Genomic DNA, 21,338 nt, shown 5'->3' on the forward strand with positions numbered 1-21,338 from the left:
TGGCTTTTGGCACAGCAGTGAAACAGAAGCTTTGATGCTTGAGACTGCTGCTTGCCCAGAGCAAATATAAATTTTGATCACTACAGTAAGTGTTCATCATTTAGAATGTCCATAGCCAGCTTTTTAAAATTCTGTTGTTTCTTGCTGCTGTCTGACATAAATGGTGCAGGCAATAGTTAAAAAGCTATAATGGATTCATTGCTATTGGGTCACTGGTTTAAAATCAGCCTAGGCCATCTAAGTCTAAATATTAGTGTTATCTGATGGCCATTCAGAAGTCTGTATGAAGTTATTCTTGCTCTTGAACTTACTCCTCTTGGACAGCTGTTCTTATCTTATGTGTTGTTAGTTTTAGCAATGATACAGAGCTGAATGCATACAAAGGAAAGACTGTACTAGAGCTTCAACCCAGCAGTTGTTACTCAAGGTCAGGTTTGAGGGACACTGGGCATGTCTACACGTGCATTAATGAACCACTGTTACTGTACATTAAGTTTAGTACCTGTAATAACAGGTACTAACTCAATGTACAATATCTGGCGCTATTGTGCAATAGTGCCAGTGCACACCTTTTTAGTGACGCTTATGTGCAGTAGACTAATTCTACTTTTCACTAGCACATTTGCACAGCTTTTATGGACTAAGAAAACTTGCACCATGACAATTTAAAATCTCTTAATGCTATCATTCCAGTATGTCTTTGCAGCCAATAATAGTAAGTAGTTACATTTAGCTGCTCAGGACAATATCAACTTTCATCAGTTAATAGGATCCTTTAAAAGGATCTTCTTTGAATAATTTATATGGTTTCATCTGGTGCCATTTAAACTCCTAAAGAACCATGGGTACCTGGGACAAGAACCGTGTAGGTATCTGGGTTCTTTTGTAAAGCTCTATTGTTTTCAGTGGGTTTGTATAAGCTGTAGTTTACCACAGACCAATTTCTGATTAAAAAGAGCAAATTCCAGCAGTTTGCATCTGGCTACTACAGCGCAGTTTGCAAGAATGATGGATAAAGCCAATATTTTTTGTATTTCAGAGTGGACATTTTCTTCTTCCTCCATCTGACAGGCAAAAGTTCCAGGCACATCTCCTCCTTGGAGGAAATATGGGTAAGTAATCATCCATCAGGTCTAGTCCAAAATGCAGTCCAAATGCTGTGTTTCCACTTTATTTAGGACAAATATGGGAGCAAACTCTCTTTGAGTATTTTGCCTGTATCCTCATTGGTCACAGCAAAGTCTCATTTGGAATGTAGTCCCTAAGAAGGTGAACCTTATAGCACCAGGATGACAGAAAATTAAAACAGTGTCTTCCTTCATCTGGAACTCCTGTGAATACTAGAATACAGTATTAAATATAGGCCTTTTCTTGATGGATCTACATGTATATACAAAATAAAATAGGTGTTTTCATGGTGTTCTATAAAGGTTTCTATGAGATAAGGCTGAAGTTCATTGCCTCTTTGCATATGTCTATATATACATATTCTCCTAATCAGAGCCCCCCAAATATTTGAAGGACATGGATCTGGTTTTTATTTGACTTGGTGGAAATATTCACTTTGTTGTAAATAGAAGATGGCCCATAGCATATAAAATGTGTTTCAAACAGAAGCCTAGAACCTGAAATGCATTCAAATTTGACTTGATAAAGATCAGGAGGGAAGGGGAACAAAAAAAGACCGTATGTCCCCTAGTGTCTTGGTATCGTTGAGGAACGAGGATCCTCCAGCCATGTTTCCATTCCCTCCACTAGTCCTTCTAGTGGTGGGCTGGGTTAGGAGTTATCTATGAGTGAACTTACACATTATGCTTAGACCATACTAAAGGTATTTAAAACTTTTGCAGCTACACGGTAAAGTTCATTAACTCATACAAATTATCCTCTGAGGTGTCAAGGTTATGCCACGTCAGGCTAGGGTTAACTCTGGGTGGTACTCCAGGTAGTGCAACCTAGCTAATGTTAAGGTAACTTCTGTCTGTTCCATGGAGATAAAATGAGCAACTTGCAGTCCTCCAGTATCCAAGGATGCGCCACTCTCAGCCCTGCCCATCCCCACCCAGAGAGGAGATAATGCCCAAGTATCCTGGTTCCTAGCCATGCCCCTGCTTGCTAGCCTTCCAATGGCAAGTCATAGCTGTGGAGGTAAGAAACAGTATTAACCCTTAAAGTGTATTGCTTGCAGCATGGTCTAATTTTAACACCACTTAACGTTCCACAGATTTAGTACGGTTTATGTATAACATGTGACTTCACCCTATGAGCTACTATGCTTGCCTTAAACCATCTGAGCATTTAACAGCATGGGGGAAGGTGAATCTGCATAGGCTATGACTGCCCTGACATGCCAGAATAGTACAAATTAGCCAAAGCAGACAGGAGGATCCAGCTGTTCTTGTTTGTTGTTTCTCAGTGATCCTATATCCTATTTCAAGAGGGTGATCCTGCATCTACTTTAAGAGGGACGCGGGAAATCTCGAGAGGATCCAGAGGAGGGCCACTCACATGATTAGTGGCCTTTGTGATAGACCCTACAGGGGGATGTTGAGAGAGCTGAATCTCTTCAACCTTCACAAGAGACGGCTGAGGGGAGATCTTGTGGCCACCTATAAATTTATTAGGGGATGTAAGTGGGGAATAGGGGAAGCGCTGTTTACTAAGGCGCCCCAGGGAGTGACTAGGAATAACGGGTGTAAACTAGTTGAGAGTGGATTTAGGTTAGATAGGTTAGATATTAGGAAGAAATTTTTCACAGTAAGGGTGGCCAGGATCTGGAATGGGCTTCCACGAGAGGTGGTGCTATCACCTAGCTTGGAGGTCTTCAAAAGGAGGCTAGATAGTCACCTGGCTGGGGTCATCTGACCTCAGTCCTCTTTCCTGCCAGGGGGAGGGGGTTGGACATGATGATCCATTGTGGTCCCTTCCGACTCTACAATCTATGAATCTATTTTCAAGTATTAAATTCAGGGCTGGCAGATAGAAAACAAGGAAGTATGAAGAAAGGTGATAAAGAATTCACAGCTCCAGTTGCCCTATGTTGCCACTAAGCAAACTTCTTGGGCAAACTAAGCAAACTTCTTGGTTACTTTGAAGTCCTTGGGAGCTTTGCCACTGACTTAAGGAAAGTTGAGATTGAACCTGCCGTTTTAGGGGATGTACAAGACACACCCTGTTTTAAAATTAGGGACTTAATTGACATTTGTATTTATTTATGCAAGAAGTCATAAGCCAATCACCAGTGGCCTGAGATGAGGGAGAAACTTGTTCAATGATTCTTTTGTATCTTCTACATCTTGATCCAAAGTATCTGTTCCTAGCAGATCTGCTTGGAGAAACTTCAGCAAAACTGTAATTTATAAGAACCTGCACTTGTACAGAATTCAAAACACTACAAAATCAGGTTTATTTTGCCAGAATTTATTTCAGAAGCAACCTCATAAAGTTGTCAGCATCTTCAGAAAGAAATGCTATAGATTTTTTATTTTGGTGTGAGCTTTGTATTTTGCATTGAATTAATTATAATACAGAGTTTTAAATATGAAATGTAGATTGAGCATTTCCCTCTTCTCCTCCCCCCGCCTCCACCCCCTGGCCAAGATTTTCATAGAAACATAGCATCATAGAAAATTAGGGTTGGAAAGGACTTCAGGAGGTCATCTAGTCCACCCCCCTGCTCAAAGCAGGACCATCCCCAACTATATCATCCCAGCCAAAGCTTTGTCCATCCCAGTCTTAAAAACCTCCAAGGATGGAGATTCCACAGTTTTCCTCTCGTGGAAAATTGACGTGTCCTCCAATGTGGAGACAAATCACATGTTGGTATCTCAATAGCCTTTGCATACTGGGATGCCCATCCTTTGTACAGCTCTAATTCTGACACCCTGTCCAAGACAAGATACTGTGCAAACTTTGTCAGTCTGGTACTACAGAATTTCTTAGACATTGCCACATTTTAGTCCAAATATGACTAAGCAGCCCCATTTCACCTTTCACACATGTAATTTTGTGAAACCATTTCAGAAGTCACCTTAGATTTCAAATATAGCTACTCATCAAATATAACAAATGCAGGAGTTATATGAAGTCTTTTTTTACAAGGTGACAAATGCCAGAGGGGAATTTTCTTGCCCCCAGACTGTGAATGGAACTTGCATGGAAGAGGAAGAGAGACAGCACAGGAAATTCTCCTCCTTGTGCAGCACATGCCAAGGCCTCCCAGAATTGCAGAGTCAGGACTTGGGGACAGGGCCAGATCCCAGATTTCCCCAAGGAGGGGTGTGGGAGCAGCAACTTTCACTGCAGCAATCTTCATTGCACCCCCTGCTCCCAGCATCCACTTCCCCACACCAGTGCAAACTATTTTCAAATCCCAAAAGCAGGTGAAAGTCCTGCCTCCCTTTCCTTTTCTGCTCAGAGGCATATCCCATCCCTTCCACTTCCCCTCCCCCTCAACTCCTGTGCTTGCCACTACTGCTTTCTCCATTGCTGTGGGATAGCAAATCTCCAGAACCAGCCAGGCTGGGCAGGGGATGGGTCCTTCTGGTGAAGGTACAGCAGTAACAGCATGGCAGGAGAGTAGTTCCCCTCACCTTGCCCAGAGCATGCACAGGAAAGGGATCCCTCCAGTCCATCCCTGCTGCTGTTGTCCCTGGCTGTAGCTGAGCCCAGCCTTGGCACAGTGGGAAGGAACAACTCTGATGCATGGGACAGTAGAGGAAGTCAGGTGGGGGAGGGAAGTGGGCAGAGAGAGGGCATGCCTTTGAGCTGGAAGTGGAAGGGAGGAAGGATTTTTTAAAAGTCCCCATAGGCTCCCATGATGCAATGCACCCCAAAAGCAGGGTGTAGCCATGCCACTGCACCCTGTGGATCCTACACTGCTTGAGGAGATATGAAGTTGCTTTCTCAATCACATCAGGATGAGGAGGTCTCATGCAAATTTTAGCTAGTAATGCTGCATGTAGACCAGTGGTCTCTAAGCTTTTTAAGTAGAAGATCACCTTTGGCATTTCAAAGCAACCCAAGATCTACCTCCCCCGCCAATGCCCAGCAAGTAAGTCGGTGGGGAGGGAAGGAGGGGCAGATCAAGGCAGAGGGAGAAAAAATTATTTCAGGGCATGCCCCCGCAGAATGTAAGACTGTGGGGGGAGGGGAAAGGGCCATGCGGAGGGGAGGCAGAGTAAATCAAGGCCCCAGCCCTAACCCCACTTCCTCCTTTACCACTGGGGCCTTGATCTGCCCCCTCTCAATGAAGGTGAGGGACAGTGTGGGGCTGGAGCAGGGGCAGGCCCTGCACAGCTGGGGTGCAGGACTGAGCTATTTTTGGGTGCTTGCAGCCCCCCATGTAGTCCCGCTCCCACTACTACTACTACTACTCTTACCAATAGCAGTTATCTGGAATACTTTTTCCTTTTTTCATTTAATTCAATGAAAAATTATAAAACTAGTATCTGCTCTTCCTTATGTGTAAAGTATAAAAAACTAAGAAAGCTTGTATTTTTGCAGGTTTATATTTAAATGAACTGTGGAAAACACCTCTTAGATAATTTTGATCTCTGCAAGAGTGTGAAGTAGTTTTGAGCTCTTTTTTTGTGCCTCAAATACTGGCATATCCTATGAGGGATTAAAGGTCTGAGATGTAGTTTTGGTCAAGTTTTGTAGAAAGAAATGGGCGTGATAAACATACTGTATTGAGAAGCAGTTTGAATTGCAAAGTAATAATATTCAAAAGGTTTCCTGCACCAAGAACTTTATAGCTCTTCATGAATTTGTCTTATGTGAGGTTGATTTGTAGACATAGTGTGTGTGTGTGTGTGTGTGTGTGTGTGTGTGTGTGCGCACATGCATGTTTCCGTTTCACCTAAAGGTCATGATTACACAGTGAGATCAGTTACTGTACCATAAATCTCAGCAATTTGTGGGGAACCCAGCATGATCTGCCTGACTCTGTTCAGTTGCAAAAGCAAGATGGAAATCACAAATCTTTAAAACACATTCAGAACATAAATTTTAGAATTGTTGTTTACATCTTTATTATTTGAAAGACAACTTGCATATGATTCACTCTTGCACTTTTTGTATAGATAGCCTTTCATTTTTCATAGATTATGTAGCCTAATTTAGGAACCTTTAATAACATACATAATTTATCATAAGGTTTATATGATAATGGTAGAAACTGACATAAAATGGGGAATTTATAATGCTGGATTAGTCTTATGAAACAGTACTGTACCTTCATAAAGAGTCCAAAGAGCAATTATTATGTGTGTGTGACTGGCACTATAAAGTCGTTAGTTCAATCATCATTGACCAATTACTGCTTTATTATATTTTCTTTTTATTTTTATGGTCAGAGAATGGCATTTTTCCCACAATCAGTCCTTGAGCACAAAGACAATAACAATTAAAAAAATATTTAAAATCTGAGTTTTATCTGCACAAAGGGACCCATCAGTCACTATAGAGATCAGTTTTGCATGCAGTTGTTCTTCAGTAAAATATCTCTAAATTATATGCTTTTCTATGGTCTGAAGTTTGTTTTGTTTTAAAGCTCTTAAGAAAAAAATATGTGTTTGCTGGCTTGGTTGAAATACTGTAGTTCCTAGTGACCTTACATTTGTTTAAACAGTATGTACTTACCAAGATGTGTGCACGATAAGGTTGCATACGACACTGATTAGAATAAAGATAAGAATGATTATTGTAGTCATTAGGGACATTCTTGAGTGGTATCCAATATTAGCAGCCAAAAGAAAGGGAACTGTTTAATACTATGTGAAAATGCTTGTTTTTTCTGACACAATACTGACCCACAAACATAGTTCCTGGATTTAAGCTAAAGGTTTTACTTTCAGTATCTTGGAAATTATATTTGGATTGTGTACAGCCCTACCAAATTCACAGCGGAAGTGGGCTGGGCTGCGGCCCTTGTCATCAGGTTCTCCCAGGCACCCCCACCGCACTGCTGATTGGTGGAGGGGCCCTGCTTGTGGCTTGATTCTTGATCAGAAGGGAGGCGTAAACTGCAGTTTTAAATATGGCACTGGTTTTGCCTCCCTCCTCTGATGGGCAAAGGGGCCCCAGTTGCTCAACTGCTTGCTGCTGACCGGCAAGGAGGCAAAAATGGTGCCATGTTTAAAACCATGGTTTTTGTTTCCCTATGGATCAGGAGCAAGTTGCAAGTGGGGCCCCTCCACCAATCAATGGCAGAGGTGGGGAGGATGCATGAGGGAACTTGCAAGATTAAAGGAGCTGCAGTACAGCCCACTTCTGCCGTGAATTTGGTAGGGCCCTACGTATGAGTGCTCAAAGGGCCTAATCCAAACCCATGCAATTTGATAGAATGTTTAACTTATTTTACTTATAGTTCAAGGAGCCTAAGTGACAATGTTGTGTGGGTACAGTCCTTGGGTGGTGGAAGCTGACGTTGACTTCAGTGAGGCTAGGTTAATATTAATCAGTGAAGGACCTGGCATTAGGTATTCTACAAAGTTGTTGCTGTTGTTTGGAAATACATTCCTAAAATAGAATATGATATGTGTCACCTGCAGTGTGAACATTATTTGACTTTTGGCATGGTTATGTATTTCAGATATGCAGTTCTATTACAAAGGCAGGGTGGGTTGGAGTGGTAGAAGAGCTGCCCTAGCTAATCAGCACCCTAGTTAGGTGTTAATATGCCTCCAAAGACACTGGTAGAAGCACTGTGGGTACTGAAAAACTGTATTGTAGCTCCCCTTTAATGCTGTCTTGCTAATATTTGCTGGTAATAATGGAAGACTGCCCTGCTATGTAAAAGCAGCTGATGACACTATTTAGACTTTATGCACTGTAGGGCAGGGTCTGTATATCATTATATGTGTATACAGTGCCTACCACAATGGAGTTTCCATCTCTGTAGGAACCTTTAAGCCCTACTGTTATACAAGTAAAAATAGACCCCACCTCCTCCCTCACCATAGGGCACCAGCCCTCTCCCTAGCTGCTAGCACCTTTACTCCCTACCTACTGCTCTAAGCTCTTAAAGCAGCCTTCCAGATTTAGCCTGCTCCCCGTTGGTGGGTAGGGAAGAAACAAACTCCTTTTGCACTCTTTTCCCACTTTCCTCTTCTACTTCACTGCAGGAATAAGCAAACTTTGTCTCATTAACCTCTTTTGTAAGAATTCAGTCTCTTCTGGGTAATTTTTCTCAAGTCTCAAGCAAATATTGCCATAAAGACTTAATCCTGTGTGTTTAGGGAAGAACTTCAGGTTTTTTCCTATTCAACCTAAAAAGAGGGGTAGGGGGGAATCCCTTCATGAGAGTAAGTCTGAATTTACTCTCCATTTCTGAAGAGAACATTTTATAGTAGTAATCAACCTACCTCTCTATGAAAGCATACAGGAATGCTACACCCATATTGCTTGGCTTCTGAGCCTCATCAGAATTTAACCCTATTAGGAATTAATTAATTTTATATGCGCACACTTGCTGTATCACAATTACTCTATATTTCCAGGATGAGTGTTAATTAAGGCTTACACTTGATGTATCCCATCTACAACCTGAATGCAATGTAAAAGATAGAATAGGAGTGAAGCAATCCTCTCTCTATCACATTGTCACATGCACTTGACATCCCATTTTCACATGCAACCTATAAAAAAGTGGTTCAAGCTTCCCTTTTGCTTGAAAAACCACCTGATGGGGATGGTGGGGAGCTGTATTGATGGGGGTGATGGGGATGGTGGGGAGCTCAAATTAATCCAAAAGGTTTGCAAATCTTAAGCATCAGATATTTCTTGTCTAATTTTTAGATTTCTATCAACTAGTCCCAGGCATTCCACAAAACCGGTTGTGTAACTGGTCTTAAGAATATCAGACTGTGGCCTTCTCCATTCCTCTATAGCAGGTTTGAAATTTGGATTTACAAGGAGGTAAAGTGGTGAAGCAGACCCTGACCTTGCAACAAGTAATATCATTTATGCCATCCAGTTTCAGCCAAAATAAAGTTTGGCGTAGTCCAAGGACTGAAGAAACAAACATTCAGTTCCCAGATCTGCCACAAAATTCCTGCAGAGCCTTTAGCAAGTCATTTTGCTGTTCTGTGCCTTTGCTTTCCATCTATAAATGGGGGAGGAGCATGTTTCCCTACCTCAGACTACTACTGGGATTGTTAAAAATTGTGAAGTACATTCACATGTTCAATCAGGGCTGTCCAATATCTGGTCTGTTGGGGGGTCACATACCACATGGGCTGCAGGTAGGCATCAAAGGCCACGTGGGTATCCAGGGTATTTCCCATTCCACCATGCCCACAGCATGGTCATCCCAGCTCCACCCTGCCATGCATATGCTCAGCCCCTCCCCCCCCCCCTTTTGCTGTGTGTGGAGCATAGGTAGCTTGTTTCCCTCCCTTAGCACACAAGCAACCCAGTGCCCTCCCTTGTCAGGTGTGCAGCATAAGTAGCCTGGCTCCCTCCCACTGTGCTACCCTACCCCCAAGGAATGAGGCCAGGAAACAAAAGACGAAGGAATGAATTGGAAGCCCAGAGACCCTTCTTATGTACAGGCAGCTGAGATATTAGATATGCTTATGCAAGATAAAAATCAATACAGTCACATTTTTCATTGACTTCAGTTCTGCTTCTCCTAAGCTTGTGAGTCTGACAAATGGAATAGATCTCTCCCACCCCCTTTCCTGTGATTTTATCCACCAGGGCAGTTTTACCAAGCCTTCTCCCCACAGCTTTATTTTCTTAAGCGACTTAATCAAAGGTAATTTGGGTTCCCATTTCTCTATCAATGGTTGTATTTAAAAAGGGCTTATCTGATTTCCATCACCAATTATGGGCTCCCATTTCTTGTTTATATCCATCTCAAATCTGACAAGGTCCTTGTTTGAATTTGATAGGAAATCAGGTCTTCTTATAATGCTAAAGGAGACTCTGAAGCACATTTGTTCCGGTAAAATTATATCTCAGGAATTACTTTTTCTTGTATCAAATGAGGAGAGAGCAGTATGGGGTGGTCCCTGCCACCTCTGTTGAAAAATAAATTCTGAAGCCTAGATAGTAAATATTTCCCTGGGCCAGCACAGTGGGAGGGAAATTACAGTGTCCAGGAATATTGCTATTAAGAGGGCTTGAAGTCAGAGGTTAATGTAACAGGAGTTGGTCTAGCCAGAAAGGTCAAGAAAGGTTGGCCTTGTAAGTACAGAGCTATTTGATGACTTCTAACTATTTTTGGCAAGAAAAACATCTCTGCCCTTGCCTTTGGGAGACAGGGAACAAAGGCTGAGGCCCCTGTGGACTAGTTTCTAGAACTGATGGGCCAAATTCATGTAGTAAAGGAGGTGGTCTTATGCTGTTAACAGTCTATCCTATTTAATCCATCTGCTTTTAACCTGATTAGATATTTTATTATGCCTGATTTTTTGGTCAGGCCGAGGGGAATGTAAATCCATATTAAGCTACCTTAAATACAAGTTTCAGTTGCTTATACTAAAGCACTGATTTATTTTTGCAAATGGTGCAAACTTTAATGCATGCGTAAAGCAAAAAGAAAGCAAAAATAGTTCTTTGTGTGTCAAAGGGGTTAAAAGAAATGTCTGCCCATCACTTTTTAGTGAGCAATCTACTGTTACTCAGGTTTTATCCTTGCTGCTTAAAAAGATTATAATCAATGTCATAATAGCTGTAAAACCTTAAGTACAGACAAGGCACTTGCAGTATTTACCTCATTGTAGCTAAATGAGGTTTGCTCCACATCTCTGCCAGGAGATGAACTTGCCTAGTGCATCTCACAGTAAAACTCAGTTGCCCTGTCTCTACTATGTTTTCCTACTAGTGGGTTAGCCAGTGTATTAGTGATTCAAATGGAATTCAAATGCACCCTTCTTGTCAGATAAGGCCAGTCAAATCCTCTGCCACTGGCCCTCTGATGACTGCAGTGATTTGATCAAGAGAGGAGCAAATGAGCTGAAATATTGGTAGACTGCAGACATCACTCACAGTAAGAGGGTGGAGAACCTACTACTGACTTACCAAGTTCGTTTTGGTTTCCTCATGAGTCTACAGGAGTCCTTTACATATACATTGTGTCATTGAGGCTTTGCTAGGCTTGGGATGATGTGTCACAGCAGTATTTCCTGTAAACACTGTGTCACTCTTATTAATTTATCTAATTTAATAAGAGGGTGGGATCCTGAACAGCCATGGCAGAGGAGCCAATGGAAACACATTTTGGAAGTTGCATTTTCAGTGCAAGGAAACAAAACATGTAGCATGACTTTCTTTCAGGCACCAATATCCATAAGCCTGGAAGTAGAACTTCTGAAATATTTTGAGACATCTGCATGAGTAGGGGCCATTACCTCTCTTACTACCATCACGTTCAGCTCCAAGAGGCGCCCTAACCCCTCAGGCCAAATCCTGCTCCGTTTACAGGCACGGGGCCTGAGTGTCTCTGCAGGCCCTTGCACAGACTCCGGGCTCCATGTGTGCGGCCACGCTTCCCTTCTGCGCCAGCCCCAGCGGCTCCTCCTTGCCTCCCTGCGCCGGAATGTCCAGGCATTTGCGTGGTGCCAGGTGCGGCCCCGAAACTTTAGTTAAAGGAAAACTACGGCTAGCCGCAATATGGGGGGTGAGGGGGCAGCCCTCCCCAATAGTCTCTAGCAGTGACAAAGCTTCTTCAGGGGGCAGAGACCCACCAGACCCCACGGCCCCTCCTTGACGTTGGAGGTGTGTAGCAAAGGGGAGAAGAGTTCCTGGCAGGAAAGGTGGTGGAGTGAAATAGATGTTTCCCTGGAAGGATTTGATATATGTTGTTGGGTAAAATGAATGAATTGTAGTGGGATGCCTTCCCTCCACTGGGGATACTCAGACATTGCACAGCCAGAAATAATGCTAACATCTTCGCTGGGACTCTAAAGCACAGGGCAACTGGACTAATGGACTGTGACATTAATGGCTCTGTGATGCTTGCATATTATCTGAGAACTCCAGCTTACTTGCTAAGATCCAGGAAATGAGTCATTTAGAGGGAGAGTTTTGAACTGGTTAGACCCATTTCATTGTCACTTCCTGCAACTTCATTGGTGTCAAAGGCCACGTGACATCACTTCCTGATGTGATACCACTGCCTGTAAGGTCTTTGAATATGGCTCTCCGGCCCACTGGGTGATAAAAAGTTCATGATCCGGCCCCACATTCAAAAAGGTTGGACACCCCTGATGTAGATCATTACCCATGCAAGAAGAATCCACTGAGGCCTCTTCACAGTCAACCCATAGCCCAGAGCAGAGGTTCTCTGATGTTTTCATAGTATGGACTACATCTAGACAGTGTTTTATGGATAGGGCCTAGTTTAAATTGTGATTTTGCATTTTTCATGGAAATTCAATGGTTTTCACACAAAAAAATTGATGTCTAACCAAATTCCACTATATGGTTACTTGTTGGGTGTGGGACAGAACACACTCATGGAGGAACAAATACCCCCTCCACTACCTGGTGCCAGGGCCGTCTGGTAAGGCAGCCCCCAGGTGCCCCCAGGCTCCCATGCCCCAGTTTTTTCACCTGGAGGAGCAAACAGCCCTTCCCCATCCCCAAGCTCTCTCCTCAGCTCTGTCTCTCTTGCAACCACTTCCCCCCTCCCCTGGGCTGCTTGGCTTTTGCTGATGGCTGGGAAATGTTTTCCTGAGCCTGCAGCAGCTGCAGTTAAACCTGGCTGTAAGCCTGCCCCCTCAGCCAATTGGGGGCAGGGGAGGGGAGGGGCCCACAATCTGGGCTTGAAAGTGACAGCCCTGGCCATGATTGAGCTACAATATTAGTGAGCTGGCCCTGCAATTCAGACCCAGCCCTACTTATAGATCACCTGCCCTCATATTAATGACCATCGGGACCACATCCTTACTGATTCACGGTCATATCACATCACTGGGGTACTCAGCCTGATGAATAATATTAGAAACATATTTAATTATTATTAATGGTTCCACTAATGATTGTAATGCCTGAAGGCAGCTGTTGCTGCCTTTCATTCTACTGTATATGATAATAATTATTAATGGAGACAGCTAGATCAGCTCCTCCTCCTTGTTTCCAGCTGCTTTTACAGGAATCCATGTTTGTTGTCATAATGAATAGCTAGGATGCTTGCAGCTGGAAATGGAAGCAAGGAGGAATTAGTACCATGTGATAACTGGTTCTCCACTGTACACCAGCAAGTGCTCTGAGAGCTACCAGTGATTCATGGACCATAGTTTGGGAACTTTCACTACCGACAAGCTTGTCATTGTTTGCATGTCTGTATGTACATCTGCATATGCAGCCATGCAGAAAATTAGTAGAAGTCCAGTAGTCAGGCCTGACAGGAAAAATGAGCAGATCTGTGGTCTTAACATTTTTGAAAACATGCAGTTCACTGAACAAGCAGGAGCAGAATTCTTTCTTATGCAAGGAGTTCTGAACTGGGCTTAATCCAGTAAGAGGGAAAGAGGGGTACCTCCTAGTAATCATAGCATATTAATGATGCTGCAAATATCATAAAGTTTTGCAGGCACATATCTTAGAAATCCAGATGATAACATTTATGTTAATTCTCTTTGGTAATGTCATGATTCTATCCAAAAATTATCAACATATTTGAACTGTCCTTCTGGATATAGAAGATTTCCTTGGAAGGCCAGTATATCTATGTTTTAATGTAAATGGTTCATAGACCACACAAACATCTTTATTAATCACAATAACTAATTGCGAACTCTTAAATCACATTGGCAACGGTACCTTGTTGTAAAAGAAAAAACACAAAGAAACTCTTCAAAGCTGCTTGCATCATTGATCCTTGTTCATGGTGATATGAACTTTCCCATGTCACACATAACACAGGGTAGCATTCTTTTGTGTTTTCCTATCCCTTCATTTGCTGGGTTTCTCACTTCCTGAAAGCTACAGAAAATTCAGCCTATTTTAATTAGTGTCTGGAACTGTTGTTTTTTTCTTGACATCTTCTGTGTTTCCCTATAATAGTATCCTTACCTAGGCCATTCATAGCTTTTACAATGTAAGGTTTGCCCTTCTTGGAACAGGACCACAGGACAGATAGGGTGCATCCACACATGCATGCACGTGTGCTTGCAGCAGGTCAAATAGAAGCGGTGCAAATTTGAGCCAGGGCTTTTTGCTTGGACATGTACTTTGGTGTGGAGCAAATTGTGCCACTTGGGGCAAAATAACCCTGCCTGACTTCTCTCACATCTGCAGCCAGGGGGAACTAGAGCCTGGGGCCAGCACCTGTGCTGTCCCCAGCAGTATAAAAAGCTGCCCTGTCCTGGCCCCAGCAGTATAAAAAGATGCCTTGGCAAGTAGCTCAGAGCTACTAGCTCTCAGGAGCTTCTGGTGCACAGCCAATTGGTTCCTGAGGACACTACCCCTTGTGCCAGCTGGACTGCTGAAGCAGCCCTGAGAGTTCCCTGCACCCTCTACCCACTGCAGGGGTCTGGCAGTGGGGGCTGCTGCCTGGCTATGACCTGCTGTGCACCTGCCAGACCTGGATGGGGACTGCACAGCCAGTAGAGGCATCTGCCCCTCTGGGCCAGCTGCCAGTGGACTGTGGTTGCAGGTTTGGCCTCTGTGCAGCACTACTGTCACGTGTGCCTCCTGCCCAGCCATCTGGGCAGCTATCACCCAGAAGATGTGCTTTTACCTGTCAAAGCATGTCCCCTGGCCCCATTTGGCCAGGAGGTCAGCCACAGCCAGCTGGGTCCAAGGTGCCAGCTCTGAGCAGGCAGAGTCCTGCCACTCGCCTTCCTAGCAGGAATTCTGGTGTTCCCTATTGGAAAACTGAAACATCCCTGATAAAAAAAATCTCAAAGTCACTCTGTAAAATACCCCAAATCCATGTTCCTCCACAAGTAAAACAAAAGACTACTATAAAGAAAGAGAGTGAGACAGAGACAGAGATCAGTTGGACAATGTTTTATTGATATATCTATTGTGTTAGAGCAAGTCTCTTATCATAATAATAAAGTGAACTCTAAATACATGTTTCATAAATTCATGAATATATATTTTGCTGCCCTCCCACAAGAGTGATGGTTCCCACACAGGGGTTACGGCCCCCCAACAGGGGGTTTGGCCCCCATACAAGGGCTATGGCCCCCCCAACAGGGGGTTCGGCCCCCACACAAGGGGTTTGGCTCCCACACAAGGGGTTTATCCCCCCCAACAGGGGGTTCAGCCCCCCCAACAGGGCTACAGCCCCCACACAAGGGGTATGGCCCCCAATAGGGACCAAATGGCACCCACAGGGGCTATCACCCCCCTGCAAGGCCCACATGCCCCACCCCAGCCCCCCGATTGCTGCCCCACCTGGCTTCATCCCCCACCATCTGCTGCAGCCCCCCCAATGGCTTCCCCACCCAGCCCCACCCCCCAACTTGCACCCCCAGGCCCCCCCAATGGCTGCCCCACCCAGCCTCACCCCCCAAGGTGCACCCCCAGGCCCCCACGGCTGCCTTCACAACCCCAGGCACCGTCACTTAAAAAAAAAAAAAACACAGAAAAAAATGGAAAAAAAAGCCTCTACCTACCTTAGAAGCAGGGGTGGGGGTGGCTCCAGAGCCTCCTGGCAGAGCCCCCCAGGCAGCACAGGACAACGGGGGCTGGGGCCGCTGGGGCTGTCACCCTGCCCCGCACTGTGCGGTCAGGGCCCCAGTCAGCCAAATGGCAGCTCCAGCTGTTGGTAAGTGTCGGGTGTGCGGGTTTGGTTTTTTAAAACTATGGGGTGGGTGGGCAGAGATCGAGGGGTCTGGGGGGAGGGGCCAGCCAGGGCAGGGGGAGGGGGCCTCGGGGGGGGCTGGCGGGGGGAGGGACTGACTAGGGCAGGGGTTGAGGGGGGTTGGGAGAGTGGCTGGGGCCATTGGGGGCCCCCCCCATGGTCTCTCCCCCCTCCTTCAGCCCCCCGACCCCTTACTCAGCAGCACTGGAGCCCTGGTGCTGAAACACACGGCCTGGTGTCTCCGTGGAGGACCCAGCCTCCGGTTGCTCTGCTTTTTTAAACTTTGATTTCTTTAGACCCCTGAATATCCAGGGGTCTAATTTTTTCCCCGCACTGCAAACTTGCAGCATGGGAAACATTTTTTCATTCCCGCACATGCCTGTTTCCCTGCCTCAAAGGGGTCTGAGACGGGGCAAGAGGCACATGCGCACTCATCTGGACATGCCCATACTGAAGAGGCATCTCAGTCTAACCCATGTTGCTCAAACCATTATTTTTTGACAGTAAGTTTGATCACATTTTGTCATTTTGCGTGCCCATAAACATGCTACTGGCATAAGGGGCCCTATAGGACAATCTTGGGAAGCTTTAACTCCCAGGCTTTTGATTAATTGCATTGGTCTGGACTTGATGCAGAAAAGATTTTCAGTGCAAGTATAAGAAAACTACTGATATTCTTTATGATTTCATCCAGGATAAAACTTAAGACTAGCAAAATCCTAATGCTTGATTGCTCTTGGGGTAATATTTCAAGTCTTGAATCATTCTGTTTTAAAATACCTCAAGTTTACAATGATAAATCTATGAAGCTCTAAAAATCCTACTCAATCAGCTCTGGTTCTTGAAATGGCATCTGCCTTTGAGCTATAAAAATAACAGATGATTTTTTGATAGCTTATCAGTTAACAGACTGCTTAGTTAGGATAGCACATTTTTATGCTAATCTTAGGGCTGGGAAGAGAGGGAGAGAGAGAAAATATATACTATTATATTGTATCTACTTTAAGTTCAGCTTAGCTTTTGGAAAAGATCTGTCCTCTTCTAGGAATTGCCAGCCATACAAGGTTTCTGACACTCAATGAATGTAGGTGGAATTAATTTAATGTGTAAAGCAGTAATATATTTGGCTGTTTAACCATATCTCTTCTGCATCACATAGCAGATACACGAGGCAAGCAAAATGCGCACAGTGCTGCCTGTCACAGCTGGTACGTATGTCTCCTTTGAAATGCTCATGTTCCAACGGAATGCAAGCAAATGTCCCTGCTGCTTTATGAATCTTTCACTAGCAGTTAGTCTTCAAGATAGCAGCTCATCAGATACTATATAGGAGGATGGATTAAATTAAACCTTTTGGTGATGTTCTGTCCTAATTCTGGCCATGCTATCCTGTCCTGGAGTTATGGTCTAATTGAAACAAAGATATGTATTTTTGTTTTGAAATGTGTTTGGGAGACAGGCCAGGAAAGTAAAGTATAGCATAATGGTGGGCAAGCACTAAGGTAAAACACTTAGGGTCAGGATTTGTATTGGGACTGTGTGGAATGTATTAGTGGAGAAAGGCAATCATGGTCTGCCCGGCTGGAAACAGAATGTAAAAGGAGGTTATCTGTTTCAGGCATTTTGAACATTAAGATTATTTGAAAATTAGATTGTTTTTCTATTCACCAATAATGCTAAAAAAAACAGTACTCCCTGGTGAGAGGGTTCATTCTTAGAGAGAAAAATGCAAACTGCATCTCAGCTAAAACTTCAGGGAAATTCAGATACAAATTTGGATTTTGTCATCATAAAAGACGTCAAGTTTTATAGAAATGCAGCATGAAACCTGTATACCACTGAACTGACCAGGAAAAGATAGATCAGCATCAGCTTTATTTAAAATTATGCTAACGGTTGGCATGTTGTGTATTTCCTTAGTGAAAGATACCTTTCAATGTGAGAACCAATAGGTCAGTACCAACGGGACTCTTTCTGACTTTATTTTCATTTGTAGCTTAAAGTGTTTAGGAGCTACACTCAGTGTTGACTTTATGAGCACATCCCCATGAGCGTGCACATGAAGTTTGCGGTGCCACAAACACATCTATGCCACTGCAAACTGCATGTGCTGTAGATGCATGCATTCGCCACACTGCTAATTCGACACTGGGATCTGTGTGTCAAAAACAAAATGTGCCAGAAAAAAGTGGGACAGTGAATGTGGCAGCAGTATGCACCACCCAAAACCAGAGCCTGGGCTGCACACACCTGGATCACTGCTGCTGTATCCCTAGGAGGACCCCAGGACTTCAGGGGCTAGTCCAGGTGCAGGCACCAGCCTTCCCTACCCCATCCAGGGCAATTTGCTGCATGCCAGAGCATGCATGCAGGGGCATTCCCTGCAGACAAGTAGCAGCGGCACAACTATGTGCCGCTGCTATTTGTCCCTGGGGAAACGCATGTGCATACTTGTCTGGATGTGCCCTATCATGGTTGTACCTTTATTGTGTTGAATTGTTTGAGACCAAGGTCAGAAGGTATTTTTGAAAATGCCTTGTAACACATTTGTCACCAGCTTTGTAATTCCAGTTAGTGCCTTTGCTGCACTCTGTGGCCTTTTAGAATTTTGCATCTACCATGGGGCAGAGTTCAACTCGTCCTTCTGCTTGATCAGGAGAATTCTCTCTATCTTATCTAATGCACAGCTAAACAGTTCTAGTTCCCTCCATTTACACATACACAAGGCTACAACCTTAGCAACATGCATTTTGTATTAAATTGAAAGGAAGAAGAAATAGGATGTTTTTTGATTTGCTTCAGTGTAGTTGGAATAAATTATTATTGTGCTATTTATTTGAAGATTTCCCAAACTGTTCAGAGTTTTTGTGTCTTCAGAATTCAGCTGAGAAGTGTGAGAAAACAAACTCCTCTCTTGTGAGACCTCTGATAGTCCGTGATCCACATTGGGCAAGAAATACCACAAGAGTAACTGCCTGATATTTTGAGTCCTGGCCAGGGCCCAAAGCATATAGGAGAAAAAGTTAAACTTCCTTCCAGCCTCACCATCGGATTGGCTTATGCCCAGTACCAATTTGGTTGGGCAGGAGAGAGAATTTCACAAAATAACCAAATGAGCTTGTTAGCTATGTTCTGGAAGCATTTTCCATTTGGATGGATTGCTGTTCTGTCTCTTATTCTGTATATCAATCTTATTAATCATGGATGTGTTGCAATGTTAGGTTGATTTGTATTTATGATTTTAGATCCTCTTTACCTCCAAGAAAAGATTTCTCCTTGCTTACACAAAATGAAATTTATTTAACCGTCTGTGCCAATTGGAGGATCTCGTTAGGGCTGAGATTTTAGATGCCTGTTCATGTATGTTGAATGAAATGAGAGAAAGTAACATGAAGCCATTGTTTATAACTGTAATGTCTGAAAAGGTTTAAGCGGATTGAAGCTGAAAACAGAGGAAGGACTTTCCTACTCTTTGTTTTTTGGAAGAAGGCAGTCACTCAGGTTTCAAAACAACAATAATAAAATATGCCTGTGCGATAGAGGTAAGTGCTTTTGTAGAAATGAATTCAGCACAAGAGGATTTGTAATTTTATTTTAATGTAGGCTTCATAAAATCCATTACTGTATGTTTCTGAAAATATGAAAATATACGGTAACAATTATGAATGTAAACAATAAGACATTAACTAGGCCTCTTGGAACAAAAATAGATATTCACTGAGAGATTAGATTAGGATTGTGCACCACTTCAGGGGTGTCCTTGAGCCCTAAAGGCATCTCCACTGCCTGCTTCTTCACTACTGTGAACAAGCGGAGATGTGCCAGGGATCATTTCCTCGGACCAGGGTGCCTCAGCTTTAGCTGTGTCACTTAGGCCTTGACAGCTGTCAGTAGAGGAGATTTTACTACCTTAAAGAATCACACCCTTGGTTCATTTTATGCAAGAAATTATAAATCCTCTCCTCTTTAGAAAAGACCTGTCTGTATGATCAAATACTCTAAAATCTAGAGGTATATCCAGCTCACTAAGCACCTGGGGTGCGGTGGGGGTACAGGGTAAGCCAACAGTTGAATATAGGGGTGAGGGGAAGGGGATGTGGGTGAATGGTTGGGAAGGTTTACCTTCTCAGGCTGGTGCAGCCACTGTACTGCCATGCAGCAGCTCCATTCTGGTTGTAGCAGCCCTATGGCCAGGCTCCGTGATAGCTGACTCTAGTGCCCTGTTTGCTCTCCCCACCCCCCATACATGCATGGTGGGTGCAGGGCTGTGCCTGCTCTGACTAAGGTTCCCTGTTCTGCTAGCTCCACTCACCCCCAACCCCTCAGATACACTGCCTGGTGCAGCACTGTTCTGCCTGATTTTTGTGGCAAATGCTTCCAGAGGTGGTTCTGGTGCCCTCTTAACTGGCACCTGCTCACCCCACCCTCGTTATGCTACTGTTGAAATCATACTTAGCCATTTACAATAAGCATAAGAAAACAACAAAAAGATTTATTATAAAACAGGAGAAATCATATGGATCACAATCATATATTGAAATACAGGCAGAGATGTAAACAAAAGTTTATATCTGAAGGAGTGGGAGGCAGATGTGCCCAGGGCTCAAATCCTCCTAAAACCCAGGAGCATTCCAACCCTAGGAGGATGCCTCCTGCCCACCCACCCCATCAACCAGATAATTGGCAGGATGGGCAGGGGAGGTTATTCTCCCATGGTGGGAACCATCCCATCACTCCAGAATGCCCCCCGCTTTTTGCATCCCTCCAGGTTACCCCAAAGGAGTGCACAGGATGGGATGCAGATGTCCCCGGAGCTAGAGCTCTCTTATAGCCCTGGCAGGATAGAGGGCAGGCTGTCAATCACTGGACTCCTTTAAGGACAGGGGTGATCCAATGAGCATCCAAAGTGCTGGTATACATCCAACTCCCAACCTCATTTTCTAGTGCCAGAAATTTCACAGTGCTAGAAATAAATTCTTGTCCATCACCTTAGTGTTGAGGTTAATTTAGAAAACTTTACTTAGGGTTTAGTTTTTAGATTTTGTCTTTAATAACTATGACATAATTGAGGCTTAATCTACACATACAAAATGGGTATATTTCACATGTGTGATCTAGTCAGATCTGAACATACATAAAAGGATTTGGACCAGTTTAATTAATTTGTTTTTTAACTTTCACTTAGATGAATATGGTTTCTTTATGTAGATAATCCCTGAGAGATCTGTAGGGGCTGCCATAATTTACAGCAACAATCCATTTACCAGTCATGAACTGGCAGTGCAGAACTGCAATCCATCCCACCCTGATACATCATGACATGTGCCTTACACTTAGGCAAAAGAGATTCAGGGAAGGAGGCCAGCTCTATATTTTTTATGCCATCAAAGAGTCCTCTGTCTTTCCCATCACTGCTGGGAGAATTCTCAACCAAGCAGTTTGGACAAAAACTGGTTTAGAAAGAAAAGGCTGGGGAGGGGGCAGCCTTAAATTCCTGGAAACTACTGCTGAATCAGAAGAATCAGAGTTTGGATGTTGAAGTACATGGTGCCAGGATCTTGGAAGCCCTGAG

At 43.8% G+C, this 21,338-nt stretch overlaps 1 long non-coding RNA gene across 1 annotated transcript in view; it reads left to right on the forward strand.

The window, feature by feature from the left end:
• The first annotated feature begins 1,037 nt into the window (after positions 1-1,037).
• LOC109284247 (uncharacterized) overlaps positions 1,038-21,338 on the forward strand; it is a 33,939-nt gene continuing 13,638 nt past the window's right edge. Inside the window, exon 1 of the long non-coding RNA XR_002091624.2 lies at positions 1,038-1,112. This is a non-coding gene — a long non-coding RNA (uncharacterized LOC109284247). The remainder of the gene's footprint in view (positions 1,113-21,338) is intronic.

This window comes from Alligator mississippiensis, chromosome 4 (assembly GCF_030867095.1).
Source record: "Alligator mississippiensis isolate rAllMis1 chromosome 4, rAllMis1, whole genome shotgun sequence".
In the NCBI taxonomy this organism is placed as follows: domain Eukaryota; kingdom Metazoa; phylum Chordata; order Crocodylia; family Alligatoridae; genus Alligator; species Alligator mississippiensis.